Consider the following 18,968-nt stretch of genomic DNA (forward strand, 5'->3'; position numbering starts at 1 on the left):
TCCGTGTGCTGCTCTGGTTCGCCAGAAGCAGCTTAGTCATGCTGGCCACATGACCCGGAAGCTGTACGCCAGCTCCCTCGGCCAGTAAAGCGAGATGAGCGCCGCAACCCCAGAGTTGGCCATGACTGGACCTAATGGTCAGGGGTCCCTTTACCTTTACCTTTAAATGTGTCCCAGTTGAATTTCTCCCCATCCCTACTGCTTTCCACCTCCCTTTCTGTCCCCCTACACATAAAAAATATTTTTGGGGGGCCGTATCCTCTGATTTTTAACTCCTCCCTTATTTATCACGAAGTTGACCAAGTTATGTTCTCTTCCCCCAGCCTATCACATGATGTGTCCTGTTTTCCTACTGCATTAATACGTCTTCTCTACCCCATCGCCCCAACGATTCTACGTAGAATTTGCTTCCTTCAATTGGCCCTTGCTTAAGTTCAGCTTCTCCACTCATTCGCCTTCTGCTGTCAAACACACAGCAAGGTTTAGGTTCTTAAATCATCCTGACCTTGTGTCCACTTGCACAGGACACTTCATTTGCACCCTAATGATAGAATAACATAATATGATTTCACTAGCAGGGTGATAAACTCCTTTTATGTGTAACGTAATCAGATTCTTCAACCCTCTCTAGAGAGAATTTCTAGATTGGGTTTTAAAAACTCACTAGGATTTTAATTTAATACCACATAAAATCTTACTTAGGTTAATCAAATCTTCAGCTCAGTGGGGAAAACCTCCACCCCTGACCATGAAAACTTTTTACAGGTTTAGAAAAACATGCTAAGCAGCTCTGAGATCAAATGAGGAGGAAATAGCTGGGTCTGAATGCGATTTATTTACCCTTCAGGGGCTGGCACTGTTCTGCCCAGGAGAACAACCACCAGTTTACCTCTGACACTTGTGAAAGATCTCAGTAAATATCGATTCAGAAATCCACAATGCATTAGAGACTGTTTGCTCTTTCTGCACTCTTCTTGTTTGTATTAGCTGTGTCTCTTGCATTGAACATGCTCCCTTAAACATACCCAATTTCATTGGAAGACAAAAGTGACCACCCATTCACCTTTCCTTTCTGAAGACCGGTTTCTCTCTGTGACTGAGCTTGGCAGTGGCTGAAGTAGGTGTCTTTATTCCCTCTAATTGGGGGGGGCGGGGGCGGGAGGCGTGTCTGCATGCCTCCCGCCCTTTAGGTTTGGCTCTCTGACCTTGCTGCGGACCTTGGTTGGTCGCCATTAAGGGGCCTGGTAGGAATTTTTTCCACTTGACAAATTGGCTCCAGCCATTTGTTTTTTCGCCTACCTCGTAGCAAATTGTCACAACTTCCTTGGCATTGGCCGTTAGGCATTGATAAGGGTATTGTTATGTAGATGAGAGGGGGGGAAGAAGCGCCATCACCTCCCCCCCCCATAGCAAAGGGTAGTCCGGTAAAGAATTCCAGGGGGCGTGGCCCTGTCCGAAGCCTATGGAGGTGTGGGCCTAAGGCACGCCCCCGAGCGGTGGCCCCGGGGGAACTCCTAGTTGATGTGCATCAGCAGGACTCCCCCTACTGGTGGTTAACCCTTCCTGGACTTCAAGCAATCAGGCTGAAGCTGGATAGTCGGTAGGACCAATGCCTAAGACAATACCGCTCATTACCTGTAACCAATAAAGTTGTGGCCATTTTTCTCCCATTAACCTAAAATATTGGTGTCATGTGTTTTTATTTCCGATGGGGGGAAGCGGGAACTCGCCACGCAACAATAAAAACCCTTAGTAATGCAATGTAGATTGTGGTGGCCAACCTGTACCCCTCCAGTGTTGTTGGACTACAGCTGTCCTAGTGACCATAGGCCATGCTGATTGGGGCTGATGAGAGTAAGACTCTGCAGACAACTGGAGGCCAACATCTACTCTAGTCTAGCTACATATTCAGAGTTGAAAAGAATCTCCTAAAGGAAGGGACAATGGGTTTTTCCCCCAGCTAAATCCTACCCAGAATAGAGTAGACCGACCTATACACGTAATGAACCTAAGCTTGTCATATCCTAAGCTTGTCATATCCATTCACTTCATTTTTTTAAATATAATTTTTATTAGTTTTTTTAACATACCATTTCCAACAGTAATTAAACATACTTTTACATCTTATTCAAATTTTTGACTTCCATCAATCCTGTCTGAAAATTTTCCAGTCTAATCTCTCAGTATGCATTTCTTATCATCCCTATTACATTTCAAACTCATAACCAATATCTCTAACTTTTTATACTTTGTAACACTTCGTATATTTCTCCTTACAAAACTTATTGTAGTCCTACTAGCGTAATTTGTTGATTACAGTTGCTCTTCAAATAATTCATATACTTCTTCCAATCTTCTGTAAATCACTGGTCCCACAGGTTTCGAATCCTTCCTGTCATTTTGTCCAATTCTGCATAGTCCATTAATTTTGTCTGCCATTCTTCTTTCGTCGGAATTTCTTCTTGTTTCCATTTCTGGGCTAACAATACTCTTGCCGCAGTTGTTGCATATAAAAACAATTTAACATCTTGCCTATTAATGTCCTGTCCTATAATACCAAATAAAAATGCTTCTGGTTTTTTTAAGAATGTGTATTTCAACATCTTTTTCATCTCATTATATATCATTTCCCAGAACTTCTTTACTTTTTTACATTCCCACCACATATGATAAAACGTTCCTTCTTTTTCTTTACATTTCCAACATTTATTATTTGTCTTATACATTTTAGCTAATTTCACTGGTGTAATATACCATCTATACATCATTTTCATCATATTCTCTTTCAAAGCATTACAGGCTGTAAATTTTATCCTTTCCTAGTCATATCCATTCACTTCAATGAGTCTCCTCTGAGCAGGACTGGCGTTGAATCTATTTCAACATATGTCTTACAACGACAAAGTAAAGCAAGTGAATTCACTTGCCCCACATTTTGCCTGGGATGAGTCAACTGTTATCTCCAGAGATGCAGAAGCTGATTCGGATCACTGGAACACTAATTGTACTGGTGGGCCATACTGCTGTATTTTGAGCATGAAGATGAACTCGTCCACAAAAATGTTCCCTGGCGGCTGCCTCCTCTTCCTATGCCGTTCCCTGGCAAGATATACCACTCTGCTGATGAAACCAGACCACAGCTCCTTGTTCATTTGCTTAAATTGCTGTTCGTTGGAGAGCTCTCGTCGTCGTACCAGATCCTGCAGAGATTTACATGACCCTCTACACTTGTAGGTATGTCTTCTTGATAGCAAAGCCCTCGAAGCTGCTATGTATATTACAGCATTAAAAGCAATCCAATGTTAAACATAGTTCACTCCCCGACCACCCTGACACATAAAAGTTTTAAATTGCAGAGTTCTCTTACTGTGACTGCGCAGCTCCTCTATGCTCTTGTCATATCAGATTTTGAGAGCACACATATAATATTGCTTTCATATTTTTTTTAAAAAGGTATTAATTTATTTCTGTGTCTGCGTGAGCATGAGTCAGTGGATCTCTAGGGTTCCAAGCCTGGAGATACCAGAAAATGAACCTGCAAACTTCTGCATGCAAGGCAGGTGCTCTACCACTGAGCTGTTATGGTTGCCCCCCATTTTAGTTTTGTTTTTTTAAAAAAATATTTTTATTAAACAATTTCAACATAACAAATTATCAATCCAAATAATCAACTACATTATTTCCCCCCTTCTCCCCCATCCCTCCCTCTCCCCCCCTCCCAGGACTTCCCTCAGCTCCCCTCTCTGATTTCTTTGCAGATATTATTTTCTGCATGCTATAAAATTACACATATCCTTGCCTTATCTATCATGTGTTCAACTAATAAATTTGTGGATATAAAATATACTCGGAGTCGAGAGTGGATTTCATGCTCTTTGTTCAGCTCATAGTGGTGAGGAGGAATGGAAGTTCCCCCAGAATGCCTGTTTTATATACATTATTTACACAATGGGTCCCACGTGATTGGCTAATTCAGGGATTCTCCTGTAGGCCAATTAGGTTGCGGATTCACTTCCAGCTGGAGCTGGATTGGGTGGCTCCTGTGTACCAATCAGACTGCTGCATTCTGAATCCTATTGTTCTAGGGCCAATCAGACTGCTGCATTTGGGATCCTATTCAACTCAGTACATAACACCATGTTTATTCAAAACCTGCCAAGGGGTCCAGATCATTTTGTTGTCTTTTTAAGTAATTTGTTAAAAGTTCCCATTCTTCCTTGAAGTCACGATTGTCCTTATCACGCAGTTTGTATGTCAATTTGGCCAATTCCGCATAGCTCATCAATTTTTCTTGCCACTGTTCTTTCGTTGGGATTTCCTCATTCTTCCATCCTTGTGCTAACCAGACTCTTGCCGCTGTTGTAGCATACATAAGGTTGCCCCCATTTTTGCAGGTGATTTTTTTTCAAAAGCTATGATGACATGAAGGCAGGGATGCTGAGCAGTTTTATTTGTCTGTGGCACAGTGGCCATCACAAAACATGGGGATAGCGCAGGTACCGGCAATCACAAATCAGTAGCAAATCTAAACTCCTAGCAGGACAAGCAACAGGAAAGCAGGGACAAAACATAGCACTAATAATAACACTAATAACATGCAACCCTAATAATTATCAGTGCAAACCAGCATCAAAATACTATTGCAGATGGTCCTTGTTGCAGTCCATGGCAGACATCTTTGGAAAATCATGGCAAATTTCTTGAGCCGCTGCTGTAAAAGGAGCCACCTTGTTTGTAAATATTTTATTGTGGTTTGTTAACAGATCACAAATATCAGTCAGGGTCCAGCAAGCACTTGTTCTCAAATGGTCTTCCCAAAAAAATGAGCTCTAATGTACTACATTTTCCACCTCCACAAACACATGGACACTTGGCATAAGGAATCTCTTTATACTTTCCTTCCAGAGTGGCTGAAGGCATTATTTGGAAACCAAGGAAGGTAAAAAGGTGTGTGTGTGTGTGTGTGTGTGTGTGTGTGTGTGTGTGTGTGTGTAAAATTTAGAAAATATCTTAACTGCTTTATATTCAAAAGACTCTCAAAGCGATCTACAGAAAATCAAAATTAAATACAGTATAACAGAGTTTCAGAACATTTCACAAAGCAGAGGCCAAGTACCGTACGAAAGAATATCAAAACTACATACAATACAAAGATTGATTATCAAACAAACAAAAACTCAAACTAATATACAATATAAAAATAAAACACAGTACAAAGGGATCAACCTACAAAGCACAGGTCAAATACAATACAAAACAGGTCTAGCAACATACTAAACTGAACTGAAAGACAACAAAATTAATATTTTCAGAACTCTATACAGAATAAAAAATCAAATACAGAGCAAACATTGAAATTAAAAGCCAATCTTTTTAAAAATGTCGTTATACTATTGAATGAGTAACACTTCCAAAATCCTAACCAATCATTTTGTAAAACAAAGCACAGCTGACCAGATAACAACTCAGGTAGCCTTGGAATTGAAGTAGAAATAAGCCAGTGATGTATTCACTCTCCCTCATACCCAAAGGCAGGTTTGTGCTTCTAAGACTCGCGCTCTGAATAACAGTAAACAACTGTATTCTCTCAGTAGAAGCTTTTCTAAGAGTAACCTTTTTCTAATTTGGGGGTGGGGGAATAAAAGCTCAGCACCCTTAACAAACTTTTGATCCCAGGATTCTTTTGGGGAAGTCCTGACTATTTAAAGTTGTTGTGCTATGTTGCTGTTTAGTCGTTTAGTCGTGTCCGACTCTTCGTGACCCCTTGGTCCAGAGCACACCTGGCACTCCTGTCTTCCACTGCCTCCCACAATGTTGTGCAATAGCTTTCGATTTATCGTGCGGATGAGGCTATTTTCACTAATTTATGCATATTTGTGCCCATTTCCCCTCAATAGATGCATTTTTGTATGGGTTGTTTGGTTGGATAATGGCATGGCAAAATTCAGAGAATGTTGAAGGATAATTGTCTTTCATGAAGGCTCACTTTGCCCCATACAAACATGCCTGAATCTTGATATCTTCTTTGGAGGCCTGTCTAAGGTTCCCCCACCTAATAAAGTGAAGTGGACTGCACCTAAGGAGAAGGCCTTTTGAGTGTTGGCACCCTGTTTAGGCAGCAGGTAAAGAGAACCACTGCTCTTTTTATTAGAATCCACTGGTTGTGTTGGTTTTTTTGCACTGTTGTCCCCTTGCTCAGCTTCATGCTGGTTTTACCCTTTTAGCTGCAGGGATTTATGCTGATTTTAGCTGGGGAGGGTGGGCAAGTTGCTGGGGGTTTTGCTTTTGTGGTTTATTTCATGCTCGCTTTTATTGTGAGTTGTGCTCTATTGTTTATGTGAAATACCCAGAGAACCCACCTCACATCCACAGAATGCTCTTCCCCCAAAGAATGCTGGGAACCTTTGTTCATTAAAGGTGCTGGAAACTGGAGCTCTGTGAGGGCTTTCCCAACAGCTCTCAACACCCTTAACCAAGTGCAGTTCCCAAGGTTCTCTCGGGAGGGAACCAGGAATATTAAAGTGGTGTAAGAGGGCTTTAAAAGTGGTGCGGGGATGACCTTGGTTGGATGAGCAGCAACATCCCTCAGCCTGTGTGTAGGCCCCACATAATACGATCATAATTATTTATGTCAAAACATCCTTAGTGCGTGCTCCTTGCTTTTATTTTTAAAGATGCAAAATGCCAGATCTTTATCCTTGTTTTCTGATATTTGAAGAAAGATTCCCGAAGGAGAACTGAGAGGAATGAAATTTCTCTGAACTTGGAGGCATCTTGGGGATTTTAATGAAATAACTGGTACTTTATTGTCCCTCTCTGTGCTGACCTTTAATTTTTTTGTATGTATCTTTTAATGCTCTTTATTAAAACTAACCATGCCGTGCTCTGTTATTCCTTCCTGGTTGAGTGGTGGCGACTGCATGCATCAGGGCACAATGCCTCTAATCAAAATACTCTCTGGGAAATCAGTAGCCGGGTTCTGTAGCTGCCGTGTGCTTGTTGTGGGTGTTCATTTCCCTCTTTTAGTGGTTTCATCCAGGGTCATCTTACCCATAGGCACTAGGGGTGCAGGGCACCCGGGCGCCGAGCTCTTAGGGGTGCCAGGCTGAGAGTCCGGGCCCGAGAGTTGAGTCCGGGGAAGATCCCGCCCGTCAGTCGGAGCGCCATGGAGCGCCATGGCGGGCTCTTCGGAGCGCCATGGCAGGCTCTTCTGCTGCGGGTGGCTCTGCAGTGCAAGTTCGGGGGTGACTAAGCCAGCAAGACACCCTGGTTTCATCATTAAACGTCCTTCCAGCCATTGACAAGCCACACTTCCCATGTGTGCCTGAAGTTTGAAAACAAGCATCTATTTCATTAATATCCTTCTCTCCTCTCTCTTCAACAGGTTTGCCTGCATCTGAGCCGAGGTCAGCCCGTATGGGAGCATCAACGCCAACCGCTTAAGAATCAGTGGTAAGAGCTAGAGACATATCCCTGGTGCTTGTGGGGGAATAAAGACACATGGAAAATTCAACTTTTCCCCTTAACAGATGGAGATGGCATGCCTTCATAGCAGCGCTGATCTGCTAATTCTTTAAGGTCTGGGCCACCAATAGTCTTATTATTTATTCAATGTATATACCGCCACTCATCCAAAGATCACAGGTTGGTTTACAGTGTAAAAATATTGAAGTTCAGTTGCCCGTTTCCTTACTTAGAAAAGAGATCCAAATCTATCAGGATATACCTTGAGTTGGAGGCAAGAAGATAGATCAGGATCTGCTGCCAGGTTTCTGGATGAGTTGCAGTATTTCCATGCGGACCACGTGTCCTGCTGTGCAGAGAGCATTCTCTGTTTGAAGGGCTCTCTGGTTTGGAGATAAGGAACTCCAAGATGGGATTGCTGGAGGGGCCTTGAAGTTGTCTTAACTGCTGGTTAGCACCAGGTCAGCAGGTTGAGCAGCTCGCCTGGTCCCAGTCTTCCCCTCTAGGGTGAGGGGCCTTTTGTTTCTATTTAAATTATAGCAGTAGTTCTGCGCCTGCATATATACCTGTAAATTGGCATGTGCAACGTGGATGCTAATCAAAAACATATTCTGCACTGCCTTTTTGTTTTGGTGATGCATTCCCCTTTTCCCCATGTGTCCACCCCTAAGTGTGAAAGTGGTCACCTTAAGTAGATTTAAGGGGGGAAACAACCTCATTTCCAGTTGTTTAAGAGGCAACAACCCCCTCCCCTTCACACACAGACACACACCTCTGCTGGAATAAAGGGGGGGGGAATGGAGTGGATTGTTCACTCTCTTATGAGAATCATGACCCATGTTTAGGAGCAGCTAGTGTCATGGTTTGATTCTACAGAGCTGCCCTTCCGACTCTGGCATTACTCCCACTTACCAGGATGGTGTAAGAGTCAGGCAGTAGGGAAGCAGTGAGGTCAGGACCGTACAGGGGCACCAGCTGAGCCAATCCATTGCTTCCCCTGGTGCATCTGTGCAGCCCCAATGCCACTGCTGTTCTGCCCCATTTCCGCTGCTGATCTGCTGCACCATCGCTCCATGCTGGCCTCTCCTACCCAGGTTAAACCTTAGCAACTTGAAGAAAGGTGGTCGTGGGGGGACCCTTCTCTCTTAGTCGGCAGATATTAACACGGGATGGGCATTCCAAACAATGAAAACTTTTCAAGTGAAAACTGGCATGGTACCATTTTGGAAGGACTGTACCATTTTAAATTAGCCTTTCACCATGTTCCCTAGCAACACTTCCATTGAGATCAATGGAGGCTGTTTCAAAGATCTCACTCTGCAATCAACCAGCCCCCACCTGTCTGCCTTCCTACTTACCATCAGTCCTGGGGGGTTGTCAGCTTCCTTTTCCTTAGTCTCAGTGTTGCCTTTGCAGTATTCAGCAGGGAGGAAGATGGGGACAAAACTAGAATGAGTTGGTTCTGCCTCGCAATGGCTCTGGCTTCACCTACTGTTTGGTTTCCCTGCCTTCTGCCACGGCACCCTCAATGGGCACCAGCCACCACACATTGAGTCAACAGTCTCTTAAAAGGGCATTATTTCTTCAGTAACTTGACTGGGGGTTGTGGCACCCACATCATGTGCTCGTAGCAAGACTACATTATTTGTCCATCCCTTCACACTTCACTTCAGCATTTATGTGGCTTTTGAATTCACGCTTCAATATATTTTCTTGACACAAGAAAGGGCTTCAATGGGCATGTGATGAATGTCCATATTAAATTAATTCTCCCCTTTTAATTAAGTTCATCTAAATTTAATTTTGCAATTTTATTTCAGTAAACCAACCTGACTTCAACTGTTGCATGTGCTTTTTCTACCACTGTTCACTCATAATTGTACCTATGAAAGATTTATGACTTAGGGAGATAATTCTGAACCATTTTGAATGTGCTCGGCATATGCTTCATGGATGACTAGTAACTCAAGCAATTAGTATCTCAGAGGACTGTTCAATAAGAGTGACTGTACACCAACCTCAATATGCATTTCAGACCTAGAATCTGCACTTTGGGAAGCAGCTCGCCTCTTCCCCAGGTGCTTTGTATTCTGCTCAATTTGACTCAGGGTCAATTCCGCTTCAAGAAAAACAAACTCTAGTTCCCACCTTGTTCACTAATAAAATAGGTCTCTTTTTTCCCTTTGGACAGAAATGGATGAAATTTGCAGGCATGGTAGCCTCTCTATAGTAGATTAAGCTTATCATATTACAGGAAAATCCATCTAGGAGCTCTTCAGCTGGGTGTCTTTAACATTTTTAATTTTCTGGCAGAATTGGATAAAATTTTCAGGCATGGTTGTCCTTGCATTGAAGCAAATTTCAGAATGAAATTTTACAGAATGATAGCTGCATTTGTTCTTCCCCCAACAGCAATTATAGGTTGTTGTTTTTTAAGGGTGTATTCAAATAAAAATCACTCTACACTCCCCTTGTGTTTTGTGGGTATGGATATAGCAGGCCTGAGAAAGGGGTGCTTAGGTACAAAACTTACAGACAGATGGGTTCATAGGAGTCACTTAAGTTGATTGGAGGATGTGGGGGGAGGAGTAAAGAATATGCTTTCTCCCTGTGGCTTTTTATGAACACTGGAATGGATGCAGGTTCAGTAGGTGGAGCTGCACCCCAAGATCTGAGGATTGCATGGCTCTAGTCACCTGGTGCGGCTGATACCAGATGTAGGAGATGCAGAGGCACGTAGTTGACTCTGGCAGACATATGGAGACACCAAGATACAGTTTAAATTAAGGTCCTTTTAAAAATCCAGGACAAAATTAGGGTTGATAAGAAATCTGTCTGAACCCAGGAATCTTAGTAGTTAATCCTCCATACCAACTGCTAAATTGGTTTTTAAAGAACTCTTTTCTGGAACCAAACAATGTATCTTTCATGTACTGTATATACAGATAGATATCCCCCCCCCCCTTTCCTTTTCAAGTTCATTTTTGGCCTCTCAAGAAAGCTCTCGTTATTTAGCGACGGGTGAAAGTGTTGTTCTTTCCCAGACTCCTGAATGCCTCTGGATTAAATTAACTGCAGTGCGTAAGGCTGAGCGAGTCGACACTTAGAAAAGTTTCGCAAAGAAACTCAAGTGCCTCATTTAATCTCCTATAGAGGGAGGGGGAGGGAAGGGAAGTAGCAGTCTTTGGCATGATGAAACACATCTGAGCTTTAATGTGGGAGTCTGGATGAGGCCCAGAGAAGGAAGCACTTGAAAATTGCAAAATGGCACAGTTATGTTGTTGTTTGGTTTTAAGATAGTAACCACGTGAGGGGAATTTATTATTATTATTAGAAAGAATGAATGAAAAGAAAAGAAAAGAAAGATGCTAACTAGGGAAGGGGTATGTTAAACTTCCAGCATCTTAAGAATGTGTAATGACTGGCTGCCAGTACAGCTGATTCCTGCTGGGTAATGGGGGGTGCCTACCATGTAAATATAAAGGGGGTTATTTAGGAGACCCAGTGAGCTGTGAATTATTGCCTCGGTTGTCACAAAAAGAGGGGAAAATGAGTTGCGAAAAGGAAAGGACGTGTGCTGGGTTCTGAAAAGCTTCACGAGATTTTTTGGGTGATGGGGGTGGTGGGAACTCATATGTACTTTTCCGTAAAAAGAAATATTTGTTTTGTCAGATTGCAGAGCTGCCAGCCCACTGCGATTGCTTTGTAAAATCCATTACGGAAACAAAAGGAATCTATTTTTATGCCACATGCAATGCAGAAATGAGAAGAAAATAGGCTTCCAAGCCCTACTTTCTTATCTTAACTTTTCTAATATTTGCCCACTTGCAAAAGTTAACAACTGGAGCTCCAGTCCCAAGCCAAATCAGTAGTGGGTTATTCTGTCATTAATGGAGGTTGGAGGAGGATGGATCCTGGATTCTTTTAGAATATGGTGGGTTTGGTCTGCTGCTTCAGTGCTGGGTTTTGTTGTTTGAAATTAATGAGTGGTTTTAGAACTTTCTGGAAGTTAACAGTTGGTTAGAAACTAGAATTTAGGTACACTTGTGATGAGTTTAGTTGACCAGCCTTCCCAATAAGAGATGGTTCTTCTTAACTGTAGCCATGCCAAGGTTGGAGAACATCAGGTCCCAGGGGTCAAATGTGGCCCTCTAAGCCTTTCCATCTGGCCCCCAGGCAGGAGCAAAACTAGGCTTTCTTTCACCCGGGTCAAAGACTCTGTTCAGCATGCACACCAACACACGTTTGCATACACATGGAGACTGACGGAATGGGGAAGGCCATTGGGCTCAATCCTGCTCTCCCACTCATTCCTTGGAAGTTGAATGACTAAAGAAGGCTATTGTGTGCCTTTGAAATGCGAAACCTTGTCCTATCCGATCGGTAAAACCTATGTTGGAGCTAGTACTTGCTGATATGGTACATTCCTGCTCTTGAGGGTCAAGGCGTAGGCAGCTTTCAGACAACACTTCATTCTGTTTTCCTGATGTTTCCTTGCCTGACAATTTCCACATTTTGTGTCATCTTTCACACAATGTAAATGCTGCTACTGGAAACCTAGCAGAATGTAAAGGACATTTACTGCTCATTTCCGTATTGTTTGCTTTCATTAAAAAAAATAAAATCAATTTGCAAACACGTTAAACCTGGAAAATCATAAAGGTTTTGCATTGTAATTTCATACGACGACAAAATCGGGGGTTGTATTCCGGCATGCAGTTTCCTCCCACCATTGGAACTTTAGCGTAACATGGTGGTATATTGATCAAAGAGCCACAGTCAACACAGTACAACACATAAATAAAGTGAAAAGGGAACATTGAGATCTGGGAAAGAAGCATTGGGGTTATAAATAGGAAAACTAACGCTACAGTCCCCATGTCTGAATGCATGCCTAGTCTCCTCCACCTGTGGCAGAATGAGGTGGTCAGAATCCTGAGGCTGTCATACTCGTCCTGTCGTTTTGTCCCCATTTTGAACATTTTACAATGTAAACATTTTTGTTCGTTTGTTTTTTAAAGGCATATTGGGCTCATTCCTTGTTGGGCTACTTTTATCTTTTTGGGAGAGTTTTTTTCACAGAGAGAGACGTTCAAAGTGTATCCCATAGCCCCAGCTGTATTTGAAGCGGCAAAGCCATTCCATCACCAGATTTCCTGTATCTGTAAACCAGACACAAAATAAGTAGGCTGCCCCCAAAATCTTGATTTATATAATTAGTTCATTACGTGTCTTCCAGTGCAGTCAGTGTTGAAAGGAAGATGGAGAAAAACCCAGTCTACTAGTTAATCCTCCACCTCCTGGGAAATGAATTTGCCGAGCGTGACTTGAAAGGCAGAAATAATAGATTTGCTTAACACTTCTGAAGTCTTTTTGAGGGTGGGCAGCCAATTCAAACACCATGTTAGCTAGCCCCTATAGGGCCACTTGGGTGAACCCCATAGTCAACATAGTCAACATTTCTCTGCAGCAGTGCATCACAGGAAATCCACCATTTCTTGGCCCCATTCATAGATCACAAACAGTGAGACTTGTGAATGGAGCGGTCGGTCTGCGGCCCTCTAACAGTTGTTTCTTGACTACTTAGAGATGGAGGAGGAATTTGATTCAGTTTGCAATTAAAGGCAAACCTACCTAATTCACAGGGACGCGGGTGGCGCTGTGGGTTAAATCACAGAGCCTAGGACTTGCTGATCAGAAGGTTGGCGGTTCGAATCCCTGCGATGGGGTGAGCTACCATTGCTCGGTCCCTGTTCCTGTCAATCTAACAGTTTGAAAGCATGTCAAAGTGCAAGTAGATAAATAGGTACCACTCCAGCGGGAAGGTAAACGGTGTTTCCGTGCACTGCGCTCATTCGCCAGAAGCGGCTTAGTCATGCTGGCTGTAGGCCGGCTCCTTCGGCCAATAAAGCGAGATGAGCACCGCAGCCCCAGAGTCGGCCACGATTGGACCTAATGGTCAGGGGTCCCTTTACCTTTACCTAATTCACACTTTCCAAAACAACTGGAAAACTGAAACAGTCATCCTCATTTCCCCAAATTTTGCAATGCAGTTCTCTAGTCAAAATGCAACGTACAAAAAAATGCATCATACTAGCAAATATTGCTTTGCAAAAAAATGTGCATTTCAAGCAAAATGCATATTAGACCTGAATTTAGGATGGGGAAAATAGAGACTGGACTTGACAGATTCTCCTGTCCTTGGTCCCATCATCCTTGGCCATGCAAACTGGGGTGAATGAGAGTTGGAGCCCAACAACATCTAGTGGGCTCCAGATTCTCCTCTGCTGCCTTTAAAGCTGCCCAGGAAACCTCAGAAACAGTTTGGAAATTGGTGGTTTACACAGTGTCATCAAGCTAAAAACTATTTCTTGTTTTTCAGTGTTTATTGCCTGTTCCCCTGCTAAAAATCCAGCATCACCAATAAAGAATACAAATATATATCTCAGCTCCTTTTTAAAAAATGCCTAATGATCTTCCAAATTTATCTATGAGGATGCATTTGTGGATAAACAAATCTTTCCTTTCACAACCCTTTAGATTTCCCATAATGCAGTCATCTGCCCAGACCTCCCTCTAATGAGCTGAAATCCGCAATAGCGCCTTTTGTTTATAATAAATATTGCCTACTAATGTTACCAGCGCTATTGTACGATGTCTCAATAGAGGATTATTGCTTTGTGTAATACGTTAGCTTTATGTCTTTTCTTCTTGAGAGTGGAGCTGATACCAAGTGTTTAATCTGCAAATGATGCAATGAATAATGTACCCCAAATATAACATCAGCCTGTTGTCATTAAGGCTCCCAGTGAAGTCCTGGGGCATAAAATGTAGATTCGGCTGACTGATCAGTGCAGTCTTCGACACTGAGGCTTAAGGCTGAACTCTGACTTGTAAGGAAGTATAAAGCAATATTTACAAAATAATATCAATGATAAATCACTATTGGTTATTCATATTTATAACCCTTTCAAGGTGGCATGCACAGTTGTTCCTCTGCCCTTCGGCTGCCATATCTTCACAACAACCCTGTGAAATTGGGTCCTCCCTTAAAGACGGCATGTATTGCGGTGAGACCTGGACAACTGACATCCTGTGTTGTGGGTGGGTTCAATTGGTAAGCCGCAATACCCGATTGGTAGGTCCCTCAAAACTGGGTACAATCTGGCCAATGGGACGCAGCCCAAATGGTTTGAGGGACCTATTTATGCCCATGCACGTGACCCAGAGCTTCCTCTTTCGGCTTGTGCATTCGGAACACCCGCCCACCTCTCCCTATATTTAGGCCTGTGCGCTTGACCTTGCTATGCTGTCATGTGTCGTCTGTCGTTGGGACAGGGGCACAGCAGGAATTTTCCCCACTTGGCTGATTGGCTGTTGCCAATTGGGTTTCGCCTGCCGCGTAGCAAATCGTCACAAATTGTAAGGTTGCGGATAGGCTCTGGTTCAGGTGATAGGGATGGGAGAACACTCTCGCCATCCCTATGTGAAGAGTATTCCGTTAAAGGAATCCAGGGACTCGATGGTTTGGTCAACCCCTGAGAGGGGGTTGTGCCCGTGCCTGAGTCCAGGGGGACATTTGGGTGGCAGAGATAGCCTGTTCCCGGCTTTCCGCTTATCCAGGTGTTCACCCTTGGCTGACCTATGCTGGAACCTGGGTCAGCGCTAGCTGCATGGCAGGGAGCTAGTCGAACCCGAGCCTATGCAACCAGTCACTTTCTGTAATCAATAAAGTTGTGGCCTAAATTCTGCCAAAAACCAGAACCAAAATTTGAGTCTTGTGTGAATTTATTTAGGGGGGAGGTTTCTGGGTTTGAACACGCAAATAGGCTAGCTAGGGCCACATTGTGAGCATCATGTCTGAGTGCAGACTTGAACCTGGGTCTCCCCTGTCCAGTGTTTTTAATTTATACCCTCCCTCTATCCTCCATAGAGCTCAAAGCAGCTCCATGGGATATTGCTATCAGAGGCACCACCAGGTTTGAGAGGGATCTGGACAAAGTGTCTCCCCACCCAGATTGACTCCACTCACCCCCTACCCACCAGTCCCCGTCAATGTCCAGTGCCTTCATAAGTCATCACAGCATTTATTTTATTTTATTTTTAAAAAATCCTGTTTTATATATGTCTCAATTTTCTCCTACCGCCAGCCATTTTAGAGATTCATTCTTAGGAAAAGAGGCAGTGTATAGATATAAATATTTTAAGTAAATATAGTACAATAATAATTGAACCAGGTTTCATAGGTATGACTTCATGCGCTTATGTGCTTTGCCATTAAAGCTTAGAAGTTTGGCCCAACTAGAATCAATATCCAGTGCTATTTAAACACTCTAAAAATGATTATGCCATTACCTCTTCCACCCAGTTAATACAAATTATACAGTGATATTAAATTTACTGCAAACAGATCCTTAGCACTTGGATACTTCCAAAGAGAATTATTTTGCAGTTTATAAAACCAGATCTGGTTTTGGAAGGAAAGAACAGAAATATGTTATTAAATTCCATTTTGTGGTACAATATAATCAGCAAAGCAATTGATATGCTAGCTCGTGGCAAGAATTTAAGGAAGAAAAATAATCAGAACACAGCTTAATTGGGGGAAAGCTTGCTCTCCCCTTAAATGAATACTTCAACTTTTTGTTAATGCAGTTTTACAGAGCCAGGGAGTGAATGGAAATTGTCGAACAGCTGCGTAAGAAGCAAGTTACGCTACGACAACACACAAAAATGGAAATTGTTGACATGGCAAGCAGGATTCTGCTCGGAAGAATTGTTTGAATTCGTATTTGTTAGATAATAGCAAAGCTTATTTTTTACATACTGTAAAAGCTGGGGTTCTGCAGAAACATTATGTGAAACATTTATGGGGAATCCTTGGGCCCTTCTGTGCTACACATTTAAAGCAGTATGATCGACAAGAGATCAGTGTGTGACTGGGAGCAACTTCTCCTGGGGAAGCGCAACAGGTAACAACAGGTATGGGTTTCCCTGTCCATTCCTCTCTGCGTGTTCCAGTTGCTGTTCAGATGGACTCTGCTTTCTCCATGGGCATTTTAAAGCAAGCAGAACAGGCTAGTCTCAACATCTGTACGAATTGCCCTCTTCCAGGAGGAAGAATGTAGGGTACACAGGCTGTTCGCTCTCTGAAAACACTGAATATGGGGCCAACTTTGACAGGTGGATAAGGATACCCACCTGCCAACCACCTAGCGCCATTGTGACATAAGGCGGAAACTTCAAAGTGGTTCAATCTCTGTTAAGTTGTGGGTGAACATATCAGACGACACAGCGATTCTTCAAACAGCTCTTGTTTATTCACAGGGCAGAACAGAACTGAACTGAAGGGTTCAGCCAGCCTGCTTAAATAGAGCTCCACTAGAATACAACAGTAACCATTTTATGTAACTATCCAATCACTGAACATCACTTTCAATCCCTTATTTGCATATGTGGACCTGAGTGAAAACTATCTACAGTATCCCCCTGCTGGCCCAGGGTGAGAACTTCAGTACATAACAATCTCCACGCTGTAACCAATGGGGAGCTCCCTAGCACAGCCAATCAGAGCTGTCAGCAAGCGTTTGCTTGCTGAGGAGTAATTGGAAGTGCACTTTAGGCCCCTGTTACTTTGCAGCCATGTTCTTGCCTGACCTACAGCTGATGATGCAGATGGGTGTGGTGTCAGGGAAATTGCCTCAGGTCCAAACAGGACCCCACTGCTGGACCTAATTAGGTCCATGGGCCAGAGGTTCCTCATAGAGTCCTATGAAGAGAAGAAGAAGAGTTTGGATTTGATATCCCGCTTTATCCCTACCCGAAGGAGTCTCAAAGCAGCCAACATTCTCATTTCCCTTCCTCCCCCACAACAAACACTCTGTGAGGTGAGTGGGGCTGAGAGACTTCAGAGAAGTGTGACTGGTCCAAGGTCACCCAGCAGCTGCATGTGGAGGAGCGGGGACGCGAACCCAGTTCCCCAGATTACAAATCTACCACTCTTAACCACTACACCACACTGGCTCTGTGAGAGTTGGTCATCTAGTCCAGTGTTTCCCAACCGGTGTTCCGCGGCACACTTCTGTGCCGTGAGACATCGGCTGGTGTGCCGTGGGAGGGAGGCGGGCGAGTCGGGCGGCGAGAGGCGGCGGCGGCGAGGATCCGCGTCGAGCCGGGGGCGGCTCCGCGGTGGTGGTGCCGAGCGGCGGGGCAGCGCGCGCAAAAGGGAGGAGCGCGAGACAGCGGAGGAGGAGGAGGCCGGCATGTCCGGGCAGCAGCAGCAGCAACTCCCGGCGACGGCTCCTCAAGCCCCGCCGCCGCCCCCTCCTCCGCCCGCTATCGCCGCCACCACCACAGCAGCCGCCGCCGCCGCCTCAGCTGCCGCCGTCCCTCAGTCCCTCACTCTGCTGCCTCCTCCCACCCCGGCAAGGGGGAGGGGAAAAAACTTCCACTCTTGTGCGTCCCTCCCGGCGTGACGCTGCGCGCTGACGTCACGGGGCGGGGCTTTAATGGTGGTGTGCCGCGAGATTTTTTTTCGGGTAAACAGGTGTGCCGTTGCCCAAAAACGTTTGGGAAACACTGATCTAGTCAAGTCCCTGAAATGCAGGAATCTTTTGCACAACGCAGAGCTAAAACCCAACACCCTGAGATTAAGAGTCTCGTGCTCTTACCGACTGAGCACATCCATAGCACAAAGTAAATCCCATTGAGTTTAACAGGGTTCACTCCCAGGTGAGTGGGTATAGGATTGCCGCCGGAATCCCTGAATGATTGACGCTTAGATTTCCTTCAAGTGGGAGAAAGGTTTTTGCTATTAGAAACTCAGCATGCAGTCAAGCAATTGAGCCAGGCAAACTGTATGGATTATTTACGCTGATAAAACTGGAGCAGGGAAAAAAGCAATGAATTCACTAAACACATAAACAGAGCAAACTTGGGCGTATTTATTTTTCCATAGAAATTATTTTTGTTGAGGAGGGAGTCTTGGGGAGGGGGAGAGTTTCCCGATAGTGGGATCAGATTGATGGGTGCCGCATGTGTACATGATTTTCCCATGACTTAAAGAGGAGGGCTAAATTAATATTTGCAGAGATAATATTGAGTTGCATTAGCCGTACCTCTGGCCTATCTCGAAAAGCCCATTAAACCTATATGATCCCATTTTAACTCCGCTGATGGCAGTTGAAGTCTGAACTTGTCTTTTGCACAGCAGAACAGAACTGTGTTGGTGTGCGCCAAAGAGATCATTATCCCCTTTCAGACAACCAATGTACCGTGAGTGATCTGGGGAGGGGAGATAGATTGCAGCTGTTGGCCGTGTCCCATAATTCTGCACATTCAGTAGACTGTGAGTAGGCCCTGGGCAAGTGCAAACTGTTTTGCAACCCGAAATTTTAAAGAGAGCAGGATCTGCAATTATGTAGACAACCCACGCATGCCATTTTCTATGCATGAAGGGCCGGTTCACGTATTCCTCTGAATGTTCATAGATCAGAGAGGGAGCC

The 18,968-nt window shown here is 44.0% G+C and overlaps 1 protein-coding gene across 1 annotated transcript in view; it reads left to right on the forward strand.

The window, feature by feature from the left end:
• The window catches only part of SEMA6D (semaphorin 6D), a 430,059-nt gene that overhangs the window by 147,529 nt on the left and 263,562 nt on the right, over nt 1-18,968 (forward strand). Inside the window, exon 3 of the mRNA XM_081170001.1 lies at nt 7,385-7,452. The gene's annotated coding sequence lies outside the window, so the exon portion shown is untranslated. The remainder of the gene's footprint in view (nt 1-7,384; nt 7,453-18,968) is intronic.

The sequence above is a fragment of the Podarcis bocagei genome (assembly GCF_964188305.1).
Source record: "Podarcis bocagei genome assembly, chromosome: 14".
Lineage (NCBI taxonomy): Eukaryota > Metazoa > Chordata > Lepidosauria > Squamata > Lacertidae > Podarcis > Podarcis bocagei.